General features: G+C 43.3%; 1 protein-coding gene across 4 annotated transcripts in view; it reads right to left on the bottom strand.

Moving 5' to 3' along the window:
• Nucleotides 1-26,977, bottom strand: part of LOC141144572 (acyl-CoA dehydrogenase family member 11-like) — a 276,817-nt gene that overhangs the window by 20,909 nt on the left and 228,931 nt on the right. The gene's annotated exons all lie outside the window — the stretch shown is intronic.

Raw genomic sequence — 26,977 nt, 5'->3', positions numbered from 1 at the left:
TTATTTACGCATATATCTACTGCAAGAAATAAATCAGGAAAAAATTGTTCCATAGGAGGCTCGGACAGGGCGCCATCCTATGATCCCCACGACAGCTCCAAAGTCCTCGGAATTGTCTATTTGTGGAGCTATTTTCCCCCATGGAGGGAGACTGGGAGAAAGAGGAAGGAGAGAGAAATGAAAAGCCCTCACCATACATATTGGTCATCTTAAATCCTCCTTAACAGAAAGAGATGCTATACAAAAATAAAGCACCATTCATGCATGAGGGCTTTAATCTGGAACCACTAATAAAGCATGGAAAAAACAGCAAGTGAAAAATATAGGAAGAAAGGTAGATTAATCCACAGTGTTATTTAAAGTAAAAGTCTACAGCTGTCTATGCCCTATGCGATAACACTCTGTCTAATGCGCACTCTTGAGTCCTGCACCCTGATTGCAACGCACTCCTAAGCCGTGATCAATACACACTCCTAAACCCTGTACTCTGCCCAGCAGAATATGCACACCTGAGCCCTGTATTCTTTACCTTTAAAATGACATTTATCAAAATGTTTGTGATGTTATCCCTTGATTTGTTACCATTGTGTCATACAGCTGATCTGAAGGTTTGGAAAACTGTAATCATGATTTAGAATACACGTGCTTATCTACTATCATATATTCAACACTTTCATTTCAAAAGGGGAGCATAAATTTGATCTAGTGGGGGCATACTTTAAATTGGTACTACATTTGACCACTGTTGGGGAGAATGTACAAGAGGAGATGAAGGTTAATAATTAGATTTTTAACAATGTTTCTGCCAAAATCACCCCTTGTCAGGGCTGGGCTCATCCCTCCCTTCTCTGAGCTGGCCGCTCAGCTGTCGGCTCCTGCGTTCTTGTTAAAGACTTGCTTGGCTGACATTCCTTCTGGCTCCAGATCCTGCTTGCCCTTCCACTACGCTGATCCCTGGCTTGCCTGACTATCCGTTCCAGTTACCATACTTTGGCTATTTTTTGACTACGTTTGTTCTATTTACTTTTATTATTAAACAAGTGTGATTTAACTGTACTTCTGTCTCAGTCTGATTCATGGTTTCAGACAGTAGGCAAATGCCATGAATTCAGAAGATGCAGTCAATCCACTTGTTGGTAATATTTTTTCCAGTTTGGATGAGCAGGATCACCGCATGGATCAGTTTGCCATGGTGTTACAACCGCTCCTGAGTCCCACAGCTCACCTGGAATCTCCCACTGTGGCTGTTCCGGTACAACCTGTGTTGCCATCCCTGCTGCTGCTCCAGTCTATGTGCAGGCAGCCGTCTCGAGTATTAATTCTATAAGAGGTATGTCTGGTTCTGCTCCACTTCCCCAGCGATTTGGGGGTGATCCAGTCCAATGAAGAGGGTTTCGCAACCAGGTTGAGATATAGTTTGAGATGCTGCCCCAGGTGTTTCCCACAGACAGAAGAAAAGTAGGTTTTGTGATATCTTTGCTTTCTGAGAGAGCCTTGACCTAAGCAAACCCTCTATGGGAGATGCAAAAATCTGTTGTCTTGAGTTACCCTGAGTTTGTGGCTTCTTTTAAAAGGGTATTTGACATTCCCGCACACTCTGCTTCTGCTGCCAAGTGCCTAATGTCCATCAAACAGAGTACGAGAACTGTTGCCGATTATGCCATTGAATCCTGTACTCTGGCAGCAGAGGTTGCTTGGAACAATGAGGCCCCCATGGCTGTTTTTTCTCATGGTCTCTTGGATACCATCAAGGATGAGATAGCAGCCCGAGATATACCCACTGAGCTGGAGAAGTTGATCATGTTTGCCATCCTCATTGACTCCAGACTCAGAGAAAGACTCTCTTAAGGAGCACTTGCGGAAGCCTCCTGTACATTTGTCTCTGAGCTTTGCAGTCCCACCCATGCCTCCCTCACCTCCCATGCCTCCTGATACCGAGTCGGTCAGTGAAGGGGAACCCATGCACTTGGGCTTCACGTGTCTCTCTGCAGATGAGAGAACCCTTAGGAGGAGGGAGAGATTGTGCCTTAATTGTGGCCAGGCAGGTCACTTTTTGAAGTCTTGTCCTACCCATACAGGGAATGCCCGAAACCTTGAGGTCCTGTCACGGACAGACCTTAGGTGGCGCTGTTTCGTCCTCAGTTATCCAGAAGGATAAGGCCCTGGTTTTGGTTACCCTTTCTTGGGCTGAGTAGTCCGTCGAGATACAGGCTCTAATCGACTCTGGGGCTGCAGGCCTGTTCATTGATGCTGCCTTTGTATCGAAGCACTCAATTCTGCTGCAGCTGCGTGACACTCCACTTGCCATTGAGGCTCTTAGCGGGAGACCTCTACAACCTGCCCATGTGACTCATGAGACTGTTCCGTTGTCTGTGGCCGTTGGGGCTCTTCACCATGAGATAATCCAATTCAAAGTTATTTCCTCACCTAAGTTTCCGCTGGTTATTGGTTATCCTTGGTTACAGAGACACAACCCCTCTTTTGATCCGTGCTGAGGTTATCTCCTGGTCGCCTCAATGCAGTAAGACATGCTTCAAGTTTTATTATGTTCATTTAGGAAAGAATCCAGTCTTTTTTTAAAGCAATCTACTGAGCTGGCCAGAATAGCTCTTGAGGGAGTTTATTCCACCTTTTCACAGCTCTTACTGTGAAGAAACCTTTCTGTATTTGGAGATTAAATCTCTTTTCCTCCAGACATTAAGAGTGCCCCCTTGTCCTCTGTGATGACCTTAAAGTGAAAACCTCAACACCAAGTTCACTATATGGACCACTTATGTATTTATACATGTTGCTCATATCCTCCCTTAATCTTTTCTGAAGAGAAAATAAATTCAATTCCTCCAATCTGTCCTTGTATCTGAGCTGTTCCATGCCTCTAATCAGTTTGGTTGCTCTTCTCTGCACCTTCTTCAGTTCCCTGATTTGTGAACTGGTGCCCTAAACTGAACTGCACGTTCCAGATGAGGACTTACTAAGAATTTGTACGGGGCAAAATGATATCTCTCTCTCTCTGAAGTCCATATCTCCCTTAATACAAGAAAGGACTTTGCTCGCTTTGGAAACCGCAGCTTGGCATTGCATGCTATTATTAAGCTTATGATCTACCCAAACACCCATATCCTATTCCATCATTGATTCTCCCAGTTGGTCTCCCCCTTGTATGTATGATGCATGCATATTCTTAGCCCCCAAGTGCATAACTTTACATTTATCAAAATTAAACCTCATTTGCCACACAGTTGCCCAATTAAGCAGTGCATTGAGTTTAGCTTGTAAGTTGGAGAGCTCTTGTAAGGACGTTATTCCACTGTATAGCTTCGTGTCAGCTGCAAACACTGAAATTGTACTTTTAGTTCTAGAACCTATTTCATTTTTAAATATATTAAAAAGTAAAGCCCTGTATACACGATCGGATTATCCAACGGGAAATGTTGGATGTCAGGTTGTTGGCGGAATATCCGACCGTGTGTATGCTCCATTGGACATTTGTTGTCGGACTAAAAGAATAATTAAAAACAGTGCTATTTGTCACAGAAATTGCACTAAACTGCCCCACATCCCTAAATAGCAACAAATTGAAAAGAAAGGATTTCCTCTAAGTGGGAATTTGGATAAGGCAGATGGCAAATGAAGTATGAAAAAAAGTATAAAAATGTATATACATTTTAATAGAAAATGTTTGAAAATAATGAGCACATACAATATACAAAACAATATCATAATGGTATTCTGGAAACGAATGATCATACAATACAGTACAATTTGTACAGACAATAACCGCAGAGATCTGTTGAATTGGAAGTAAATGCAACAGAAATACCCAACGCGTTTCAAAATTTGCCTGGGTTGCTATTTCTTCATCGGGGTATATGCGATTTGTCGCAGAACGTAAAAACGTTGTACAGACTGTATGGCTCTTGGGATTTATCTCATATCCAAAAAATGTTAAAAATGTGTTGCAGCTGTTGGCCCAGAAGGCCCTCGACCCGGTAAGGTGGATCAAAACATCACCACATAGTGGCAGGTCCCAAGGCAGCGGGGGGGGGGGGGAGAAAGGTCCCACACAAAGGACAACCCAGTATGGCCCTCCGAAATGAACCCCTTTCTTGCTGAGAGGGAGCCAAGGAGATGGGCGGAGAGAAAAAGGTGACCTAGAGCGAAGACCTGCCGGTTGGTGCCCAAGCTACCAAGTATGTATATCAAGGGGCTTGACGGGGCCCGGAATCGGTCAGTCAGTGAATCTGGCAAGTCTGGAAGCACGGTGTGACAGGTCCTCACCTCGATCCACCCACACAGCGAATTAAGCAGTGCATTGAGTTTGGCTTGTAAGTTGGAGACCTCTTGTAAGGACGTTATTCCACTGTATAGCTTGGTGTCATCTGCAAACACTGAAATTGTACTTTTAGTTCCAGAACCTATTTCATTTTTAAATATATTAAAAAGTAAAGCCCCGTACACACCATCGGATTATCCGACGGGAAATGTTGGATGTCAGGCTGTTGGCGGAAAATCCGACCGTGTGTATGCTCCATTGGACATTTGTTGGCGGACTTTCCGCCAACGTACCCTGTACGTGGCGGATAAATAACACGTTATCTCCTCCAATTCCGCAACATGTCTGGTTGACGAACTGCCGTTCAGAAACGAACTGAAAAGCACGAAATGAAAAGCGCGAAGCAACACTCACCAAACTTCTACTAACACGAAATTAGCAGAAGGAGCCCAAAGGGTGGCGCTAAAGAGCTGAAAAACCACGTGGTACGTCTAGTACGTCACTACGTTCCTAATTGTTGGCCAGCATTCGTGTGTATGCAAGTTTGAATTTGAGTTAACACCCTTCGGACAAAATTCCACAGTTTTGTTGCCGGAAAGTCCGATCAAGGGTACGATGTAATAAATAACACGTTATCTCCTCCAATTCCGCAACATGTCTGGTTGACGAACTGCCGTTCAGAAACGAACTGAAAAGCACGAAATGAAAAGCGCGAAGCAACACTCACCAAACTTCTACTAACACGAAATTAGCAGAAGGAGCCCAAAGGGTGGCGCTAAAGAGCTGAAAAACCACGTGGTACGTCTAGTACGTCACTACGTTCCTAATTGTTGGCCAGCATTCGTGTGTATGCAAGTTTGAGTTTGAGTTAACACCCTTCGGACAAAATTCCACAGTTTTGTTGCCGGAAAGTCCGATCAAGGGTACGAGGCATAAGGGTCTCATAAACATCGAAAACGCGTTCTCCCCTATTCCCATACGTCAACTACCATGGACAGCCTCACTGTACATTCCACAAGACTTCAAACAACACCCTTTAATCAGCAACCCACTACAAATCTTTAAGAAAGAATGCCATAAATTCAAAATTTCCTCCTCACGAAGTCTACCAACACCCATCCGCAAAAACCCGGATTTCCCACCAGGTCTTTTGGATTCCTTCCTCTCGGAATTCTGGCCTCACACCGATGTGCGAGCTGAACACTTCTTCTCTCGGAACACTTTCTTAATCCTAACCACACTATCCGTACAGATGCCAGGACATTCCTTCCTGTTTTGGACGCATGTCCAATAATGGCATTTCCTGAATAACTCCCAAACACGCTCCAAATACTCTAGACAACACACACCTTTCAAAGTTCTTTGTACCAGAAAAGAACCACAGAGGCACCTGATCTCAGACATGTATTCCATACTTTTCTCTGACCATAGCCCAAAATCCAACATAGCAAGCACTAGATGGGAAAGGGAACTCTCCTCAACCTCTCAGATGAGGAATGGGAAAATATATGTTCTTTTTTTATAAATTTTTTATTTTTCAACAAATATAAATCAACATAACAAAAGATATAAGAAAGAATTATGACAGTTTAACATAGAAGCAGTCAAAAGCTAAGTACAAACAGTGTAAATAAGCTTGGTGGGGATATCTGTACAGATAGATGTCAGCTTCTCCCCGTATTGGGTATTACAAACAAAAAAGACGTTCCATACAGTATCCATGCTTCTGTCTCAACTACATGTTCAAACACAAGGATGCTCAGGAAATAGTGCAAGTTGGAATCAAAAAGGAGCAGAAATGAGAGAATCAGAAGAAAATATTGATTCATCCCAAGGTTTCCATATTTCTTCAAATCGTGGAAGTTTACCTTCGATTTTTGCGGTTAAATGTTCCATTTTATGCATATCTGTGATCATGGAAAGAGTGTGGGGTAAAGTGGGGGCGGTGGTAGAAAGCCAAAGTCTAGGGATGGCTCTTTTTGCTGCCAGAAGTACAAAAGACCCTAGTCTCTGTAGTGATTTAGGAATACCCGGGAAAGGTAGACCCAAAAGAAAGTGTATGGGGTTTAATGGGATAGATGTGGCAAAGAGTGATTGTAATAAATTTTGTATCTCGGTCCAATACGCACTTAAGATATGACAGTCCCAAAAAATGTGAAGGTGTGTACCTAGGGACTGTCCACACCTCCAGCACAGATCAGAGAGAGAGGGATTTTGGGCATGTAGCAACTCAGGAGTTTTATACCAAAAAAATATTATCTTAATAGCGGTCTCCTTTTGTGCCACACATCTGGAAACTTTGAAAGATTTTACCCCAATCTAATAATGAGATTGATCTATTTAGCATTTTGGACCATTTTGTCATGTATTTATGTATGGAATCAGTTAAAGGGGGTATTGCCTGAAGTATTTTATATATGGATGAGATTAGTTTTGGTTCGTATGGGCCATTTGTACACAGCATTTCAAAATCTGTGGGTTTTTCTAAGGATAGTGAGGGGAAGTTGGATTGGAAAAAATGTTTAATTTGTAAGTAAAAGTATTCTGTAGAGTTCGGTAAAACGTGTTTTTCTTTGAGGTCTGAGAAAGGTAAAAGTTTACGTGTTACTGGGTGAACCAAATGTCGCAGTTGAAATATACCTGCATGAGTCCACGGAATTGTTCGCAAATAAGATAGTCCATCCGGGATGTCTGGGTTGAAGAGAATATTCTGGAGAGGGGAGCAAGGTAAGGAAAGATGAAATTTATCCATATATCTTTTCCAGATAGATAGCGTAAAAAGCATCGGGGATAGACACAAAGACCTTAGTTGGGGTATGAATTTCTTTTAGGATGGCCATAACATATAGCACGGGTGTACCGGGGCAGTAATCCCCATTTCAATTTCAGCCCATCTATTTGCAGCTTTTCTTGAGGTCCATGTAGTCAGTACTCTAAGATGAGAGGCATAATAATATTTAATGAAATCGGGGGCGGCCAACCCGCCTTTAGCTCTAGGGGAAAGGACTACCGATTGAGCAATTCTATGGGATGCATTATTCCAAATAAAGTTAAGGCACTTTCTCTGGAGATTTTTCAACTGCGACAAAGGGACTGAAACCAGGAGCGTTTCAAAGAGATACAATAATTTGGGCAGTACCGACATTTTAAGAACGTTAATCCTGCCAAGAAGGGAGATTGGGATGGAAGATCAATGTCGTAGGAGTTTAGCAATTTCTGCGAACAAAGGAGGGAAATTAGCTTGGAAAAGAGAGTGGTATGAGGGGGTAAGATGAATTCCTAAATATTTTAGTGAGGTCTGGCACCATCTATACTTAAATCTGTTTTGTAAGGAGCTGAGCATATCTGAGGGTATATTGATGGGGAGAGCTTCTGTTTTGGTCTGATTAATACGAAAACCCGATAAGGACCCAAATGTGGAGAGAGTTTCATGTAAAGAGGGTAGAGAAGTATTGGGATGTGTGATGGTTAGTAAAATGTCGTCTGCAAAAAGAGAGAGTTTGTAGTCCTGATGTCGCAGTGGAATTCCCCTGATATTAGGATGAGATCTAATAGCTGCTGCTAAAGGTTCTAGACTTAGTATAAATAATAAGGGCGACAGAGGGCAGCCTTGTCTCGTGCCATTGCTGAGAGTAAATTGTTGTGAGATATAGGAGGACAACTGGACTTGAGACGTGGGGAGGGAATATAGGGTTTGTAGAGCTTGTATAAAGGGGCCTGAGAATCCGAATCGGGTTAAAACTGCGAACATGAAGGGCCAACTTAATCGATCGAAAGCTTTTTGAGCATCTAAGCTCAAGACTATAGTGGGACGTTTGGTTCTAGTTATTAGGTCTATCAAATCTATAGTTCTTCTTGTATTATCTCCAGCATGTCTCGTGGGAACAAATCCTACCTGGTCCCTGTGAATCAGGGACGTTAATAGAGGGGATAATCTATTAGCTAATATCTTGGTAAAAATTCTGTAATCTGAATTTAATAGAGCAATTGGGCGGTGCCATCAGTTTGTATCAAGTGGTCGGGGATCGATAGAAAGGGCCGTGGTTTTAATTTGTTAACCAGCATCCTATGTGGTTTGTTTGCGTAATCGTAAAATTTTTGCTTAGCCCACAACATGGATTTGGAAATTTGGTTCATATCAAAAGATTTGATCCGATCCCAGATTGAGATGACATTTCTCAATTTTTCCACCGTGGGGGAGGCCAGTAAGTTTCCTTCAGCTATCTGCAGTTGAGTAATAAGGTCATTTTTGAGTTGTACAGAATCTTTTTTTTTAGGCGAGAGCCCAAAGCTATGCATTCACCTCTAAAAAAGGCTTTGTGGGCCTCCCACAGGGTGGAAATCTCTGAAACAGAGCCATCATTAATCTGGAAAAATTCAGTTAGTTTCTGCTGTAGTTGGGTTTGAGATAAAGGGTTTTTAAGCAACGATTCATTGAGGCGCCAGTGACAGGATTTAGTAAAAGACTTCGTCAACAGGACATTGAGTTCAATAGGTGCATGATCCGACCAGGTAATAGGATTTATTTCAGAAGAGACTACATAGGGAAGTAGAGGGCCTGTAACAAGGAAATAATCTAGTCTAGAATAAGACTTGAGGGTGAGAATAAAATGTATAATGTTTTTGGGTTGGGTGTTTATCCTCCAGGAGTCAAAAAGATTATGGGATCTAACTAGTTTACGAAAGGATGTTGATAATTTCTTGGAGGCAGATTGTGGAGTGGTTTGGAATAAAGTTTTTCTGTCCCTGGTCGGGGACATGCACGCATTGAAGTCGCCTCCTATGATCATAAAAGGCTGGGAGAAGGGTTGTAGTTTCTCAAAAACTTTTGCAAGGAAACCGATTTGTCCTACATTTGGTGCATATATGTTTACCAAAGAAAAAGAGGTATTTAGGTGACTACATTTCAGGAATATGAACCTACCATGAGGGTCTAAGTAGGAAGAGAGAATCTTAATTGGGCATGAGCGTTTTATAAGAATTGCCACTCCTGCTTTTCCAGAGGGATCAGAAGCAGAATATGCTACGGAAAAGTGTCTAGAAGCAAATTTAAAGGAGCCCCCAGATTTAAAATGGGTTTCCTGAACTATAATCACCTCTACTCTGGATGATTTAAATTCTTTTAAAGCCTGCCATCGTTTGCCTATAGAATTTAATCCTTTTACATTACAGGAATAAACCTTGAGGGCCATATTTGATCATACAGAAAAGTGCTAATATAGTATAAAAACTGAGAACATATAAATGAGCATCCTTAAAAAAGAACATTTGAAAACATACACATCTTGCAGTTGGTATATTAATGTGAGTATAGCACAGAAAAAAACATATAAAGGTCAAAAAGGAAAAAAAGAAAAAAAGACCTGTACATGAAAACACCACAGGTAAAAAAAAAAACAAAAAGAACAGGGAAAAATTGAATGGGGAGAGAAAAAAAAAAACAATAAAAAAGGAAAAAGGAAAAAATGATTTTTGAAAAGCCTGAGAAAAAATTTCAGGCTGCCCAGGCAAAAGCCTTGGGTCATAAGGGGGGGCATGTTAGCCTGCAGGAACTAATGGAGGAGGGGGGAGGTCCTCATCTCTGCTTTTTGTAAAAAGAAAAAAAAACAGACAGGAGGAACAAAGGTATTTGGCATATTATTATAAACAAGCAGAAAAATCTTAGACAAGCTGGTAAAAGAAAATAGAGAAAATGTTAAATGTGGAAAACGGCCACCAAAAAGGCATCGAATGGAAACATCATTAAGAGGTGTGACCTCTCAACAAAGTGACCCAGTCAAAGTGAGGTCACTGGGGTAGCCATGACAGGTATTATCCAGTCATGGAAAAAAGAGCAAAAATTGAAAAAAAAAAAAAAAAGTAAGACACATCGGGTTGGATATCTGTGGTTATTGGCTCGTTGTGGGGTGCAGAAGTTCTTCTAGGATCTTCGTTGAACTGGGGTCCAGATTTTGGCTGGCGTGGTGAGTGGTTTGGGATTCGGAGCTTGGGGTAGAAAATCTTCCTCGGGCAAAGGCGGAAGGCCTAGACTGCAGATAAAAGCTTCACTTTCGTAAAGGTCTCTCAGGGAATGTTGAACGCCATCTTTAGAAATGGTTAAGCGGAAGGGGAATCCCCAGCGGTAAGGAATCTGGTGGTTTTGTAGATGAGCAGTGACAGGACGGAAACTGCGTCTTTAGGCCAAAGTGATTGGGGAGAGGTCATTGAATATCTGAATCTTGTGTTGTTTATAGTCAATACGTGACTTGTTACACGTTGCAAATGTGAGGGCTTCCTTGCTCTCGTAGAAGTGGAAGCGGACAATAACATCTCTGGGATTAGCATTAGGAGGAGGTTTTGGGGCCAGAGATCTGTGCGCCCTGTCCATACGCCAGTCTATGTCTGGGATGTGTGGGGCTAAAGTAACGAACAGGCCTAAAAGATAGGGATGTAATTCCTTGTCACTCACCGCTTCAGGGATTCCCCTGATCCTCAGGTTCTGACGTCTTTCACGGTTTTCCAGATCTTCCTGTTGAAGCTGGAGTTGGGAGACTGTATGTTTCAGGCTGGAGTTGTCCTCTTCGAGAACATGTACATATTGGGTCAGTTCATCGAATTTGTTCTCCAATGTGTTGGTGCGTTCTCCTAGCTGGTCAATTTCACCCCGTAACTCATGCGCTATTTTGCCCACCTCTTTAGCGATGCTGCGGGTTAGATCGTGTAGTAATGAGTTCAACATTGTATCTAGAACAGCTACTGTCACTACATCTACGGGGTGGTCGGGTGGGAGAGAGTGCTGGGATAATTGGGATCTATTATCATCCTGGGTCATGCCTTTCCGGCAGAACATGAGAGTCAGCAGTGTCCGAAGATCCCAGCTGTTCACTGGAGGTCGGGGATCGCTGTTTATATAAAAAGCGTTCCATGTTATTGGAGGTCGATGGCGGTGGGATAAAGCCTCTATATATTGCCTTCTGGAAGCCAATCTTCCCCATGCAGTGTTAGGAAGGATCAGATAGCTTGTTGTTATATCGCTCCTGTAATTAATAAGGATCTGCTAGCTTTGTAGGAGCATCTAATAAAAAGACGGGGACCAAAGTTCTCCGCTTACATGTCTGCTTTCCTGCACACCAAACTGTAAGTGGTCACATTAGATATCAGGGAGAGCTGAGAAAATAGTTATGAAGTTTGCAGGTAATTGAAGGTTTTGATGTTTGCAGGTAATTAATAGGTTATTAAACTAAAGGGATTAAGCTGGAGGGGTACTTGGAGTACCAAGATGGCCACCGGCTTCCAGGACTAGGCTGAAGCCACGGTCTTTCCTAATAGCTGAGGCCGGTCGGACGAGTGTCGCTCTTCACAGGCCCGAATCGGACCTTTAGGGCCTGAAGATAGAGTCTCTGGGGGCCAGATACTGTGGAGGGCAGCAGCAGAGAAAGGATCGGGCGAATGCCCTTTTACTCAGAGAGTCCAGGGCTGAAGGTGTCCGGATGATAGGCCTAGAGATGGGGGCAGGCCGTGTGGGGATCAGGGATGAAGGGAAGAGGTCCCGTTCGGCTCTCCTTCACTATGCGGACAACCAGCTCTCCCCGATGGTGTCCCGGATGTCCCGGGTGGGGAGTCCCGATCAAGGCCTTTGCTTGTCTCCCGGTCCGCAGCGTAGGAAAGTGGCAGGCTCCGGACGAGCTGTAGGCCCCAATATGGCGGCGGGAGACCTCAGTGTGGGACAGGCAGAAGGCCCAGAGAAGTCTAACTTTGCTTAATTCCAGTCAAGATCCGGCCGGATCTGTAGCGGAGAGGGCCTAGGTTATTCCCAGCTGTAAAAAAACCTTTCCTCGAGGGTAGATGAGGCAGGGATGGCAGTGGATAGTATTTGCCTGGACGGAGCACAGCGTCCACACGTCCTCCCTGTAACTTGTCCGGCCACGCCCCTCCGAAAATATATATTCTTATATCCACAAAGGCTCAATTAACGTCTCTGCACAGGAAAATGTCTTTAAGGTCTTTTCTAGATGGTACAAGACAAAATTCCTCCCATCATACCCCTCAACTGATGGAGAAGCTCAGAGGAAGAAGGATCACTCCTTCATTTATACTGATTGTGTCCCTTACTCCAAAACTTTGGAAAGACATCCATCGCCTCATGACTCAAATTACCATCTATCCGATAGACTTTACCCCGGCCCAAATGCTTTTACATCATTCCTCCATCCCCAAAAAAGATTATCATCGCTCCCTAGCCCTGCACCTCTTGAACGCTGAGAAAATGTGTATTCCAGTCCAATGGAAATCGACCAATCCCCCAACCACTGCGAATTGGATAGACGTTTAAATAAAATTGCATACTTGGAAGACCTGGTGCATCAAGCCAAATTCCGGAAAACTTGGTCTTGCTGTCCAACTGTTTTTGCCGCACCCTGTTTATGTATACTGTAAACTTACTATTGTTAATTCAGATATTTGGTACTATTATATTATTTTGGACTTTATATACCATGCAACCTTTTTTTTATGTACCCCAATTTGTTTACAATAAAAATGATTTTGAAAAAAAAAAAAAAGTCTCTCTCTCCTGTGTTTATTCTTTTTAAATCATAATGGCAATAGAAACTACCCAAATGACCCTGGTCTAAAAGTTTACATTCTCCAGTTCTTAATACCGTGTATTTTCCACTTTAACAGCAATGACAGCTTGAAGTCTTTTGTGGTATCTGTGGATGAGGCTCTTTATCTTTTCAGATGGTAAAGCTGCCCATTCCTCTTGGCAAAAAGCCTCCAGTTCCTGTAAATTCTTGAGCTGTCTTGAATGAGAGTGGCTCAATGATATTGAGGTCAGGAGACTGAGATGGCCACTCCAGAACCTTCACTTTATTCCGCTGTAGCCAATGACAGGTTGACTTGGCCTTGTGTTTTGGATCATTGTCATGTTGGAATATCCAAGTACGTTCCAAGCGCAGCTTCCTGGCTGATGAATGCAAACGTTCCTCCAGTATTTTTTGATAACATACTGCATTCATCTTGCCATCAATTTTGAACAAATTTTCTGTTCCTTTGTAGCTCACACATCCCCAAAACATCAGCGATCTACCTCTGTGTTTCACAATAGGAATGGTGTACCTTTCATCATAGGCCTTGTTTACTCCTCTCCAAATGTTGCATTTATGGTTGTGGCCAAAAGGCTCAATTTCGGTCTCATCACTCCAAATTACTTTGTACCAGAAAGTTTGAGGCTTGTCTCTGTGCTGTTTGGTATATTGTAAGCGGCATACTTTGTGGCATTTGCATAGTAGGCTTTCTTCTGGCGACTCGACCATGCAGCCCATCTTTCTTCTTTCAGTGCCTCCTTATTGTACATCTTGGAACAGCCACACCACATGTTTTCAGAGAGTCCTGTATTTTACCTGAAGTTATTTGTGGATTTTTCTTTGCATCCCGGACAATTTACCTGGCAGTTGTGGCTGAAATTTTAGTTGGTCTATCTGACCATTGTTTGGTTTCAACAGAACCCCTCATTTTCCACTTCTTGATTAGAGTTTGAACACTGCTGATTGGCATTCTCAATTCATTGGATATCTTTTTATATCCCTATCTTGTTTTATACAGTTCAACTACTTTTTCCCGCAGATCCTTTGACAATTTTTTTCCTTCCCCATGACTCAGATTTCAGAAACATCAGTGCAGCACTGGATGAATGATGCAAGAGTCTGTCAGGAGTTCAGAAACTCATTGACCTTTTATACACACTAATTACAAGCAAACAGATCACAGGTGTGGGTGGCTACCTTTAATAGCCATTCAAACCCCTTTGTGTCAACGTGTGTGCATGTTATCAAGCCAAAATCACCAGGGTATGTAAACTTTTGATCAGGGTCATTTGGGTAGTTTCTGTTGTCATTATGATTTGAAAAGAGTAAACACAGTTGATTGATAATAAATGGCTTCAGCCAAACACTAACCATGAGTGAAAGAAATGTTTTTTTGTGTCATCATTCATATTCTCTGAAAAATGGCCAAGAAATCATAAATTCTGCCAGGGTATGTAAACTTATGAGCACAACTGTGTGTGTGTGTGTGTGTATATAACCTGTAACCTACTCTTTGGAAATAAATTTTCTTGCGCAGCAATCCTTGCCGTTTGTGTATGTAATGTATATATATGGCTTTTTTTTCTCAGACAATAGTTGCAGTTTCCGAGTCACCCCTTTTCTCCGCCCCTACCCACCTCCCAGTACCGTCGCTTTTAGACAATATAGAACCAAGTATCATTTTGAGATGCTAAGTAATTTGTATGGAATTTGGTAATGATATCAAGAAAAGCAGTAAAGCTTCCAGCAACAGCAGCCAGCATCAATAGATCCCCCTAACAACAATGGACCAACCACAACAAAATTTCCCCACCGGCAACAATAGACTCCCGGCAGCATCAACAGATCTCCGCACAGCCAGCATTAATAGTCTGTCTGGCTGCCATCAACAATAGACCCCTCCCCCAACAGTAGATCTCTTTCAGCAACAAATGACCCCCCAGCAACATAAGAGCCCCCCAGCAAAAATAGGTCCCCACAAGCAACAAAAGACCTCCCCAGCAACAATAGACCCCCCTTGCAAAAATAGATCCCCAGCAGTGAGCATTAATACCCTGCAGCACACCCCAGCACCCTTTGCCATTACATACAGTCAGTCCAAGAGGTGCCGAAACTGCGTTCCTGCTGAAAAAAGCCCTATGTGTGTGTGTGTGTGTGTGTGTATATATATATATATATATATATATATATATATATATATATATATTTATAATGTATTTTTTTTAACTAGTATACTTTTCCTTTAAGATGACAGCTAAACTTTATCAAAATCTTTGTGATGTCAACCGTTGATTTGTTACCATTGTGTACTATTAATCTGATGTTAGTACTGCAATCTCCCCCGCTGAACTATTGTTTTCTGACAGAATACCATCCAACCATTGTCTGAGAGCGCTGATCGGATGCCAATCGGCAGACCTTTTTCAGTTTCTGTTGGACCGGCTACAGTACACACGGGCCAAATGTCGGACGGCTTCTATAGAACTGGCCGATGCCGCCTGATTTTCGGTCCTTGTGTACTAGGCTTAAGCATAATTTAAAATACACATGCTTATCTACTATAGTACATGCAACACTTTCATTTCAAAGGGGAGCACAAATTTGATCTGATCGGGGCATACATTAAATTGGTACTACATCTGACCACTGCTGGGAACAATTTACAACAGGGGCTGGAGATTAAGGTTACATTTTTAACAATGTTCCAACAGCATTAGACTGCGATTCTCAATGCGGTCCCAGTGCAAGGGCAAGGCAAATAGCCTTATATCCTATTGCTTTATCCATGTGCTTTGTTGGAGCGCAATATGACAAGTTGCAATTTTGTACAATGCGTTGTGACAGTGTTTAATGCAAAAGGCAAGTGTGTACCTCTGCGCTACCAAATGTGGTATGTACAAATTAAATCCAAATAAATTGCTGAGTTGCAATGAGTTGCTGTAGCCCCCACTGTGTTCCCACAAGTAAATAATAAATTCTGAAATGATTAGTGTTGCGCAAACTCAAATATATAATGTGTATCAACAAATCATATACATTTCATATCCTGTGAAATATATCATAACATATAAAGTGATAGCTTTAGTGCAGTCCATTTCAGAAGGTGCAAATAAATATCTCAAAGTGTGGAACACTTCATTCTCCAGCAGTGATGTGACTAAAGTAATGACGTATTTCCAAATAAGGTGCTTCTCGTGTGAACATAAATAAAGCTCCTTGTGACACCTTTGTGCTCCCAGAACTCTCACCTTAGTGAGTAATCAAATATACTTTTTGATTACAATGCTTAGGGCGATAATCCACCGAACCTAGAAGTGCACAGGGCGATGTTCCACCGATCCTAGCCTGGTTTCAGGTCTATCAGATGTGTTTTGGATGTATTAGGATACTCCTTGCTAGCGGTCCCTTTAAGGCTCTGTCCATCACGCACCATCCATATATTAAAGTGTAATTCCACCCATATAAAATTCAAAAAAAGTGTAGCTTCTGACTTTTAATAATCAGACACTCACCTGTCCCACGGTCCAGTGATGTGGGTGAACGAAAACCTTGCTCCTCTCCCCCTCCTCTGCGTGGCGCCGGCATTCTGACTGTGGGCGCCCAGCTGCGGCTTCACAGCTTGGCACGCACTGCGCATGCGCGAGCCACGCTGCGTGCTGTGATTGGCCAGGCAATCTTCTGGGACACGTGACGTGTCCCAGAAGATTGCACAGAGGGAGGGGGGAGAGGTGAACTTCCTTCCGGTGCTGCAGAGCTCCCGGAGGGAAGTGGGAGCTGGATGCCTCTAAAAAGAGGGTATCCGCTCCCCCCACCTAAAAAAAATGACATGCCAAATGTGGCATGTCAGGGAGTCACCTTTTTTTTTTTCTTTTTTTCTTTTCTTTTCTCCACTACAGCAAATTCACTTTAGGGGTTAAATTCACCATTATAGTTCATTTTTATCCCCTCTCATCATCACATCATAGTAGCTTGGCCTTTGCTTTCCTTATTTATTTATTTGCTTGTTTTTTTTTTTTTTTTTAATTCAATTATTATTTCCCTTCCCCTTTTCTTTCTCTAAGAGTTGATGAGTCAATTAAAAAGCAAGTACACAAACATTCTCTTTCACAGTAAGGCTAATAAATAATCAAAAAGCGAGGGCATATTGTACTAATAGACAGCAAGACGAGTGACAAAAAATAAAGGGATCAAAGAGCTCCTCCATCCCACTCTCCCTACCCGTTCCCAGCACTACAAACCCAGCACCACCCCTTAATCCCTCCCCTCTCTCTCACCCCTCCAATTATCTCAAAGTAGGTTCATAAATCGAGTCTCATCATTTCCATAATTTTGCGTATTTTACAAAAAATGCTTAAATCAAGTGCGATATCTAATAAATCCTTTTCCTGTCAATAAGTCTGTTTTTTTGTTATTCTCTGAGTTTATTGTTCATTTTTCACTCTATAGGGGGGAACCCATTCTGCTCAACCAACGACTCCACATCGCGTAGAATTCCTTGAGATTACCTCTCTTTGTATACACCGCCCTTTCTTTACATATAGTCTCATTTATTTCCCTAATCCACTCTCACAGTAGGGGCTATTCTAGACTGCCATCTAGTTGCAATGATTTTTCTGGCTTGAAACAAGCACCTTAATATTGCAATTGTGGTACTCTTCCTCTCTCCCCGTTCCTTCCTGTACCCCAGAATGCATACCATAACATCCATCTTCAGTGTTATTTCAAATGTATCGCTTATGGTTTTAAGCACTTCCTCCCAGTAACGATACAGTTTGGGGCATTTCCACACCATGTGTATAAGATCACTGGTTCCCTGACATCTAGGGCATTTGTCATCTGATATAAAACAAGTAAAACTTTGCGCTGAACTGAAAAAAGCAAGCGGCCAGCAAAGTTCGTAGATAACAAACAAAAAGTCACATGCATGAAAATTATTGCGGCGCTGAAAAGTTCAAAAATCAAATTGAAGAGTGGGAGGGATCCAATCACCAAATATATTGTGCAGATGTAGAAAGAGTCACTCGTCACCACGTGGTAATGTAGTCTGCTTACCAGAAGGTGTTAAGGATTAGGCATAGATGATAAATTCTCAATAGCATCCAGCAAATCCAGCCCACTGGAACCCCTCATCAGACCACAACATCCGTGGGATTTCCTTCACATATAAACATCTCCCAATGGTCACTTCTGAATTAGGCAACCAGGCATGTAGTCATCATATATCCGAGAAAAGAAAATGAAGGACCCATAGTGAAGCCCGTAATGATAGATAAAAAAACTTTTATTGTAGTAACTTACAGTTGAAGCTTAAAACAGCATGCATCAATGATAGGAACAAACGGCTGCAGCAATCAGCGTACGGATGTCAGCCTGCCTGACATGTTTCATCATAACAGATGTCTTCAGAGGCATGGCTACAGCTACGACCGCACGCTATATATATGGTATGGTTAGTGGGTGGATCAGAGGGGATATAATCAAACTCATCACTAACAGCTGGGTAGGATGTGTGTCTTGTGCAGAGCGCCCTGGTGCTAACAGGATAAACCTGGTTAGCAACTGATGACGCGAAAGCGCACAGCCAATCAGAAAAAAGAGAGGATAAGAACAAAAAGAGGATGGCAACAGATGACTCAGTGCCACCTCATTGGTTAACCTATCTCTCAGTGAACAGAAGAATTGAAAAATGCCAGATAAGCATGAACAGACGACGAGGAAGAGCGCCGGCTGTGCGGTCCGGCTCAGGGACATGAAAAAGGCTAAAAATGTATTTTTGATTGATCAGACAAAAACCTGATATCATATAACTCAATATACACAATAAAAAAAATGGAAAAGAATTAACACCCGCACAGATAAGCTATGAGATTAACGCCTGTCATGCAGTATAGATCAAAGGCATAGAATAAAACGCTAGACTTTGTATAACAAATCTGTGCCTGCATGGGAAAAAAACACTAACCTATGTATAACAAACCAGCGACTCACATGCAACTAAGCAATAGACATTGTGAATGCGATTAATCGCACACAATTCAATAAAAATACATGCATGCAATATACATCAATACATGTGTTAAAATCAATACAGATGATTGTAAACATCATTAAAAAATATTGTTTTAAAAAACTGACCTAGACCCAAGATTTGCAAATAAATAAAGGAGAAAAAACAAAATAAATAAATAAAACGAATAAAGGAGTGTATTGATGCTAACTGTTATTAATGAAGCTATTAACATCCCACTCTACGTTTAACCCATATGGCGTATAGCATTTGAGGGTGTGTATCCATCGCGCTTCCAACCTCGAGATTTCTCTCTTGGTGTAACTACCTCTCCAATGGGGTGTGAAACGATCAATGGCAGCAATCAGAGTCCCTACTGGATTTCTGTTATGACATTCTAAATAGTGACATGAGACCGTGTGCTTAGGAAAACCTTTCTTTATGTTTTTTATATGTTCCTTTATTCGCACATTCATGGCTCCCATAGTGCGGCCTACATACTGTAGACCGCATGGACAAGTCAATAAGTACACAACATTTTTTGAGGTGCAAGTGATGAAAGTATCTATATCATAGACCTTTGTGCTGGAGTTAGATTTAAATTGACAAATTTTCCTATTTTTATCGCCATTTATGCGACACACTTTACATTTGCGACATGGGAAAAAACCTTTTGAGTTCTGAAAAAAGGGGACCCTATTGGGGGGCATCAAGAACATTAGGGGCAACCTGCAGCCTTAGGGGGGGTACTCCCCTATAGATAATTTGTGGGCGTTCAGGTAAGGATGGGCCCAACACTTTATCGTTTTTTAACACGGCCCAATGTTTTCTAAGGTTTTTCTTTATATCGTAATGTTGTCGAGAGTAGGTGGTCACTAAAGAAAACTCATGGATATTATTATTCTTAGTGATTCTATTTGTGCCCTTTATCATATTGGCCCTATCCAAGCCGGCAACCTCATTTATGGTTTTGTCCAAGTCTGCACCAGAGTACCCCTTCTCCACAAATTTGGTTTTTAAGTCAGAGGCTGCATCAAAAAGTTGTGTTTAAAGGTACAATTACGCCTTAGGCGAATAAACTGGCTTTTAGGAACTGCTTTTAACCAGGAGGGATGGTGACAACTCCCCTGACTAATATAGCCATTACGATCACTAAGAATAATAATATTCATGAGTTTTCTTTAGTGACCACCTACTCTTGACAACATTACGATATAAAGAAAATCCTTAGAAAACATTGGGCCGTGTTAAAAAACGATAAAGTGTTGGGCCCATCCTTACCTGAACGCCCACAAATTATCTATAGGGGAGTACCCCCCCTAAGGCTGCAGGTTGCCCCTAATGTTCTTGATGCCCCCAATAGGGTCCCCTTTTTTCAGAACTCAAAAGGTTTTTTCCCATGTCGCAAATGTAAAGTGTGTCGCATAAATGGCGATAAAAATAGGAAAATTTGTCAATTTAAATCTAACTCCACCACAAAGGTCTATGATATAGATACTTTCATCACCTGCACCTCAAAAAATGTTGTGTACTTATTGACTTGTCCATGCGGTCTACAGTATGTAGGCCGCACTATGAGAGCCATGAATGTGCGAATAAAGGAACATATAAAAAACATAAAGAAAGGTTTTCCTAAGCACACGGTCTCACGTCACTATTTAGAATGTCATAACAGAAATCCAGTAGGGACTCTGATTGCTGCCATTGATCATTTCACACCCCATTGGAGAGGTAGTTACACCAAGAGAGAAATCTCGAGGTTGGAAACGCGATGGATACACACCCTCAAATGCTATACGCCATATGGGTTAAACGTAGAGTGGGATGTTAATATCTTCATTAATAACAGTTAGCATCAATACACTCCTTTATTCGTTTTATTTATTTATTTTGTTTTTTCTCCTTTATTTATTTGCAAATCTTGGGTCTAGGTCAGTTTTTTAAAACAATATTTTGTAATGATGTTTACAATCATCTGTATTGATTTTAACACATGTATTGATGTATATTGCATGCATGAATTTTTATTGAATTGTGTGCGATTAATCGCATTCACAATGTCTATTGCTTAGTTGCATGTGAGTCGCTGGTTTGTTATACATAGGTTAGTGTTTTTTTCCCATGCAGGCACAGATTTGTTATACAAAGTCTAGCGTTTTATTCTATGCCTTTGATCTATACTGCATGACAGGCGTTAATCTCATAGCTTATCTGTGCGGGTGTTAATTCTTTTCCATTTTTTTTATTGTGTATATTGAGTTATATGATATCAGGTTTTTGTCTGATCAATCAAAAATACATTTTTAGCCTTTTTCATGTCCCTGAGCCGGACCGCACAGCCGGCGCTCTTCCTCGTCGCCTGTTCATGCTTATCTGGCATTTTTCAATTTTTCTGTTCACTGAGAGATAGGTTAACCAATGAGGTGGCACTGAGTCACCTGTTGCCATCCTCTTTTTGTTCTTATCCTCTCTTTTTTCTGATTGGCTGTGCGCTGTCGCGTCATCAGTTGCTAACCAGGTTTATCCTGTTAGCACCAGGGCGCTCTGCACAAGACACACATCCTACCCAGCTGTTAGTGATGAGTTTGATTATATCCCCTCTGATCCACCCACTAACCATACCATATATATAGCGTGCGGTCGTAGCTGTAGCCATGCCTCTGAAGACATCTGTTACGATGAAACATGTCAGGCAGGCTGACATCCGTACGCTGATTGCTGCAGCCGTTTGTTCCTATCATTGATGCATGCTGTTTTAAGCTTCAACTGTAAGTTACTACAATAAAAGTTTTTTTATCTTACGGGCTTCACTATGGGTCCTTCATTTTCTTTTTTCGGATATATGATGACTACATGCCTGATTGCCTAATTCTGAAGTGACCATTGGGAGATGTTTATATGTGAAGGAAATCCCGCGGATGTTGTGGTCTGATGAGGGGTTCCAGTGGGCTGGATTTGCTGGATGCTATTGAGAATTTATCATCTATGCCTAATCCTTAACACCTTCTGGTAAGCAGACTACATTACCACGTGGTGACGAGTGACTCTTTCTACATCTGCACAATATATTTGGTGATTGGATTCCTCCCACTCTTCAATTTCATTTTTGAACTTTTCAGCGCCGCAATAATTTTTATGCATTTGTCATCTGATCTCCTGCCAAACTTAAACAACCTCTTAGGGGTGTATTAAGCTCTATTTATCAACATCAGGTGGGATATCCTCTGCGGGGGTGAGACTGATACCATCGGCCCGTTTCTAGAATTCTTCTCCACTGTTCCTGTGTTATTACCCCTATATCCTCTTCCCATCTTTTTTCTCTTTACGGAGTATCCCCTCCCCATTGGCTTCTTTGCTTATCTGTCCATATAATTCAGATATAAGTCCCTTAGTGGAACCTACCTGCAGTATACTATGAAAAAGGGGCATTTTATTCCATACTAGGGGCTACTCCCTAAATTGGGCTTCAAGAGCGTGCCTCAGCTGCAAGTAGGTATAAAATGAACGTTGCGATATATTGAACTCTTGTCTCAAATCTAAGAATTTTTTAAAGATATTACCCACATACAGTTGACTCAACCTTCCGATGCCACATATTTCCCATTCTCTCGCTTTTCCTATCAGAAGGGTTTCCCGCAACTTATAGTTATTCCAAAGGGGTGTGTATTCATTTAACCCACTATATCCCATCTGCTTTTTAACAGTTTTCCATATTTTAATTATCATTTTTAGTGTTGGAGATCTATACCCAAAAGAGTCCGCCTCAAGTGCTTCGACAATTGTATCGCGTGGAGCGCCAGTTAATATTATTTTCCCATTAGGGGTACCTCCACCCGGGACATCACATCCCATTAGGTGTTGTAGCTGTGACGATAGGTAGTAACGCTCAGGATGGGGTAATGCCAGACCTCCTTCCCCTGCCGGTAGCTGTAACGTTCGAAGTCGGATCCTAGTCTGTCCCCCCTTCCATATTAGCTCCCTGAACAGGGACTCAATTTTGTTAAACCATTTCTTATATATCCAGACTGGAGAGTTATGCAGCAGGTACAATAATTGGGGCATCCAGATCATCTTTATAAGACTGCATCTACCTGCCACAGACAATGGGAACTGTTTCCAAATACCTATTTTTTGTTTAAATTTGGCCAGCAATGGTATAAGGTTTTTACATATAAATTGGTTGGATTTTTCGTCAGGACTATCCCCAGATATTTCAGTGTATCCACTACCTTCAATTGGGGCATTCCTGGAATTATAAAATCCGTAATGGGATCCAGTAGTAGGAGTTCAGATTTCTCCCAATTTATCTCTAACCCTGAGAAGCTTCCAAGTTTCTCAACTAGGCTTATCGCTTTTGTCAGTGATTGCCCCGTGTCCCCCAAATAGAGAAGGATATCGTATGCGTATAGCGCGATTCTTTCCTCACTCGTCTTTCTCTGAAACCCAATTATTTCTGGGCTTGATCTTATAGAAATGGCGAGAGGTTCCATTGCTAGGGCAAAGAGCAGGGGCGACAAAGGGCACCCCTGTCTCGTCCCCCTCTCAAGCTCAATCCCATCCGAAAGTTCGTTATTAATTCTAAGCCTAGCACTGGGCCTGTGGTAAAGCATCTCTATCCACCCAATAAAAGAAGGGCCAAATCCAAATTTCCCTAAAACCTTCCAAATATATCCCCACTCCACGCTGTCAAAAGCTTTAGTTAAGTCAAGTGACAGCACGGCTCCTGAGCCTGCATTCTCGGTTGGAGTCTGTAAATTTAAAAATGTCCTTCTGATATTCATGCTTGTAGATCTATTAGCTATAAATCCCGGCTGGTCTGGATGGATCAATTTTGAGATAAGTCTGTTCAATCTAGTTGCCAGGACCTTGGCTAGGATTTTAGCATCCGAACATAAAAGAGAAATTGGTCTGTATGCCGCTACGTCCAGAGGGTCCTTCCCTTCTTTTTGTATGAGTATAATGGTTGCTTCTAGCATTGAAGCGGGCAGTCTTCCCTCCTTGGGTGCTCCCCCCAGTGCTTTTAAAAGCTTCGGGAGTAATATTTCTCCATAATACTTATATACCTCAGTCGGAAGGCCATCTGGGCCAGGGGACTTTTGATTTGCCATGCTAGTTACTGCCTGTTGAAGTTCTACCAGAGTTATTGGGGATTCCAGCTCTTCTCTTTCTTCTTGCATAATGGTCGGGATTTCTAGGTTACCTAGGAAGTCTTCCAGTACACCCTCTACCCCTACCTTTTGGGCCGTATAAAGATTTTTTATAGTAATCCCTAAATACCTGCAGTATCTTTATGGTGTCAGATAAGATCTCTCCTCCTGGGGATCTAATAGTAGAGATAGTGGAAGGTGGAGAATTGGACTTCACCAGCTGCGCCAACATCTTTCCTATATTTTCACCCTCTGCAAAGGAGGACTGCTGCAAGAAAAGTCGTCTAGTCTCAACCTTCCGCATAATCGCAATCTTATAGTCTTGTTGTTTATCCAACCATATTTTTTCCCTTTCAGAAGATGGGTCCATTACATAGTTATTCTCGGCTTCTAGTACCTCTCTTCGGATATTTTCTTTCCAAGTCTTAGCCTCCTTTTTAAATTTGGCCACCTGCTGGATCAAAACCCCTCTAAGGTATGCCTTTAGGGTGTCCCACAAAATCCCAGCCCCTGCTGTACCTTCTTTACATACTATGAATTCTCTCAGTTGGGGCAGAACTCCATCTGCTTTTTTAATTAATTCAAACCAATATGGGTTTATTTTCCACTCTCTCTGGGCACTTCTCCCCCCTAATTTTAATATAAGAACTATTGGAGAATGATCTGATATTCCTCTTGGCATATATACAATCTTCTCTGCAATCTGAAGAGCTCTATCATTACCCAGTGCCATATCTATCCTGGAAAGCGTGGAGTATGAAGTTGAATAGCAGGAAAACTGTTGGACTCCCGGGTTCCGCACCCTCCAAATATCCCTTAGTCCCACTTCATCCAGGAATTGACTCAGATTGCCCCTCCCCATGGACTCCGGGCGTATACGTATGGGAAGCCTATCCAACTTTTGGTCTAATGCTACGTACACACGGTCGGACTTTCCGGCAGACTTGGTCCGGCACACTTTCTGACGGACTTTGTCCGCCAGGTGCGCCGGACTTTAAAACGGACGGACTTGCCCACACACGACCGGACTTTTCCGGCGGGCTAAGTCCGCCCATCTTTCCGACGGACTTTCGCCGGAGGTACGGCGGACTTTCAGAATGAACGGACTTGCCCACACACGGACAAGTCCGTTCATTTTGAACGTGACTCATGTGCGACGGGACTAGAAAAGGAAATCAATCTTGCCGCTTTTATCGGCAAGATTGACACCTTGAAGCCAAGAAGCCCAGAAGCCCGGACCTCTGCTGGCAAGAGAGCTACCTGAAGACAGCAGAGGAGCCGGCCGAAGAACTGGAACACCGGGAGAAGAGAGCGGAGAAGAACCAACCGGACGCCGGGAGAAGAGGAACCGGAGGAACCCCCGAAGCCGGAGGAAGACCCCCCCGGAGCTGTTTAATAAATTATTTTAAAAACCTGTGTAGTGTGTTTTATTATTGACACTTTTTCCCTAGGTGAATGGGTAGGGGTACCATGTACCCCATACTCATTCACATAGGGTGGGGGGGCGGGATCTGGGGGCCCTCTTATTAAAGGGGGCTCCCGAATTCCGATAAGCCCCCCGCCCGCAGACCCCGACAACCAACGGCCAGGGTTGTCGGGAAGAGGCCCTTGTCCTCATCAACATGGGGACAAGGTGCTTTTGGGTGGGGGGCCCCGCAGGGCGCCCCCCTCCCCCAAAGCATCCCCCCATGTTGAGGGCATGCGGCCTGGTACGGTTTAGGAGGGGGGGCGCTCGCTCGTCCCCACCCCCTTTCCTGACCGGCCGGGCTGCGTGCTCGGATTGGGGTCTGGTATGGATTTTAGGGGGGACCCCACGCCACGCCCAGATGGCCCCTCCCCATGGACTCCGGGCGTATACGTATGGGAAGCCTATCCAACTTTTGGTCTAATGCTACGTACACACGGTCGGACTTTCCGGCGGACTTGGTCCGGCACACTTTCTGACGGACTTTGTCCGCCAGGTGCGCCGGACTTTAAAACGGACGGACTTGCCCACACACGACCGGACTTTTCCGGCGGGCTAAGTCCGCCCGTCTTTCCGACGGACTTTCGCCGGAGGTACGGCGGACTTTCAGAATGAACGGACTTGCCCACACACGGACAAGTCCGTTCATTTTGAACGTGACTCATGTGCGACGGGACTAGAAAAGGAAATCAATCTTGCCGCTTTTATCGGCAAGATTGACACCTTGCGAGCCCCGTCGCAGGGCATACCAGGCCCTTAGGTCTGGTATGGATTATAAAGGGGAACCCCCTACGCCGAAAAAACGGCGTGGGGTTCCCCCTAAAATCCATACCAGACCCCAATCCGAGCACGCAGCCCGGCCGGTCAGGAAAGGGGGTGGGGACGAGCGAGCGCCCCCCCCTCCTAAACCATACCAGGCCGCATGCCCTCAACATGGGGGGATGCTTTGGGGGAGGGGGGCACCCTGCGGGGCCCCCCACCCAAAAGCACCTTGTCCCCATGTTGATGAGGACAAGGGCCTCTTCCCGACAACCCTGGCCGTTAGTTGTCGGGGTCTGCGGGCGGGGGGCTTATCGGAATCCGGGAGCCCCCTTTAATAAGAGGGCCCCCAGATCCCGCCCCCCCCACCCTATGTGAATGAGTATGGGGTACATGGTACCCCTACCCATTCACCTAGGGAAAAGGTGTCAATAATAAAACACACTACACAGGTTTTTAAAATAATTTATTAAACAGCTCCGGGGGGGTCTTCCACCGGCTTCGGGGGTTCCTCCGGTTCCTCTTCTCCCGGCGTCCGGTTGGTTCTTCTCCGCTCTCTTCTCCCGGTGTTCCAGTTCTTCGGCCGGCTCCTCTGCTGTCTTCAGGTAGCTCTCTTGCCAGCAGAGGTCCGGGCTTCTGGGCTTCTGGGCTTCTGGGCTTCTTGGCTTCTTCCCTCTTCTCTTCTCCAGATGTTGACACGACGCTCTCTCCGGCTGGACTGCTATCTGAGGGCTCCGTTGTGACTTATATAGGCGGAGACCC

This window comes from Aquarana catesbeiana, linkage group LG05, assembly GCF_042186555.1.
Source record: "Aquarana catesbeiana isolate 2022-GZ linkage group LG05, ASM4218655v1, whole genome shotgun sequence".
Taxonomy (NCBI): domain Eukaryota; kingdom Metazoa; phylum Chordata; class Amphibia; order Anura; family Ranidae; genus Aquarana; species Aquarana catesbeiana.
This window is presented reverse-complemented; position numbering and strand designations above follow the sequence as displayed.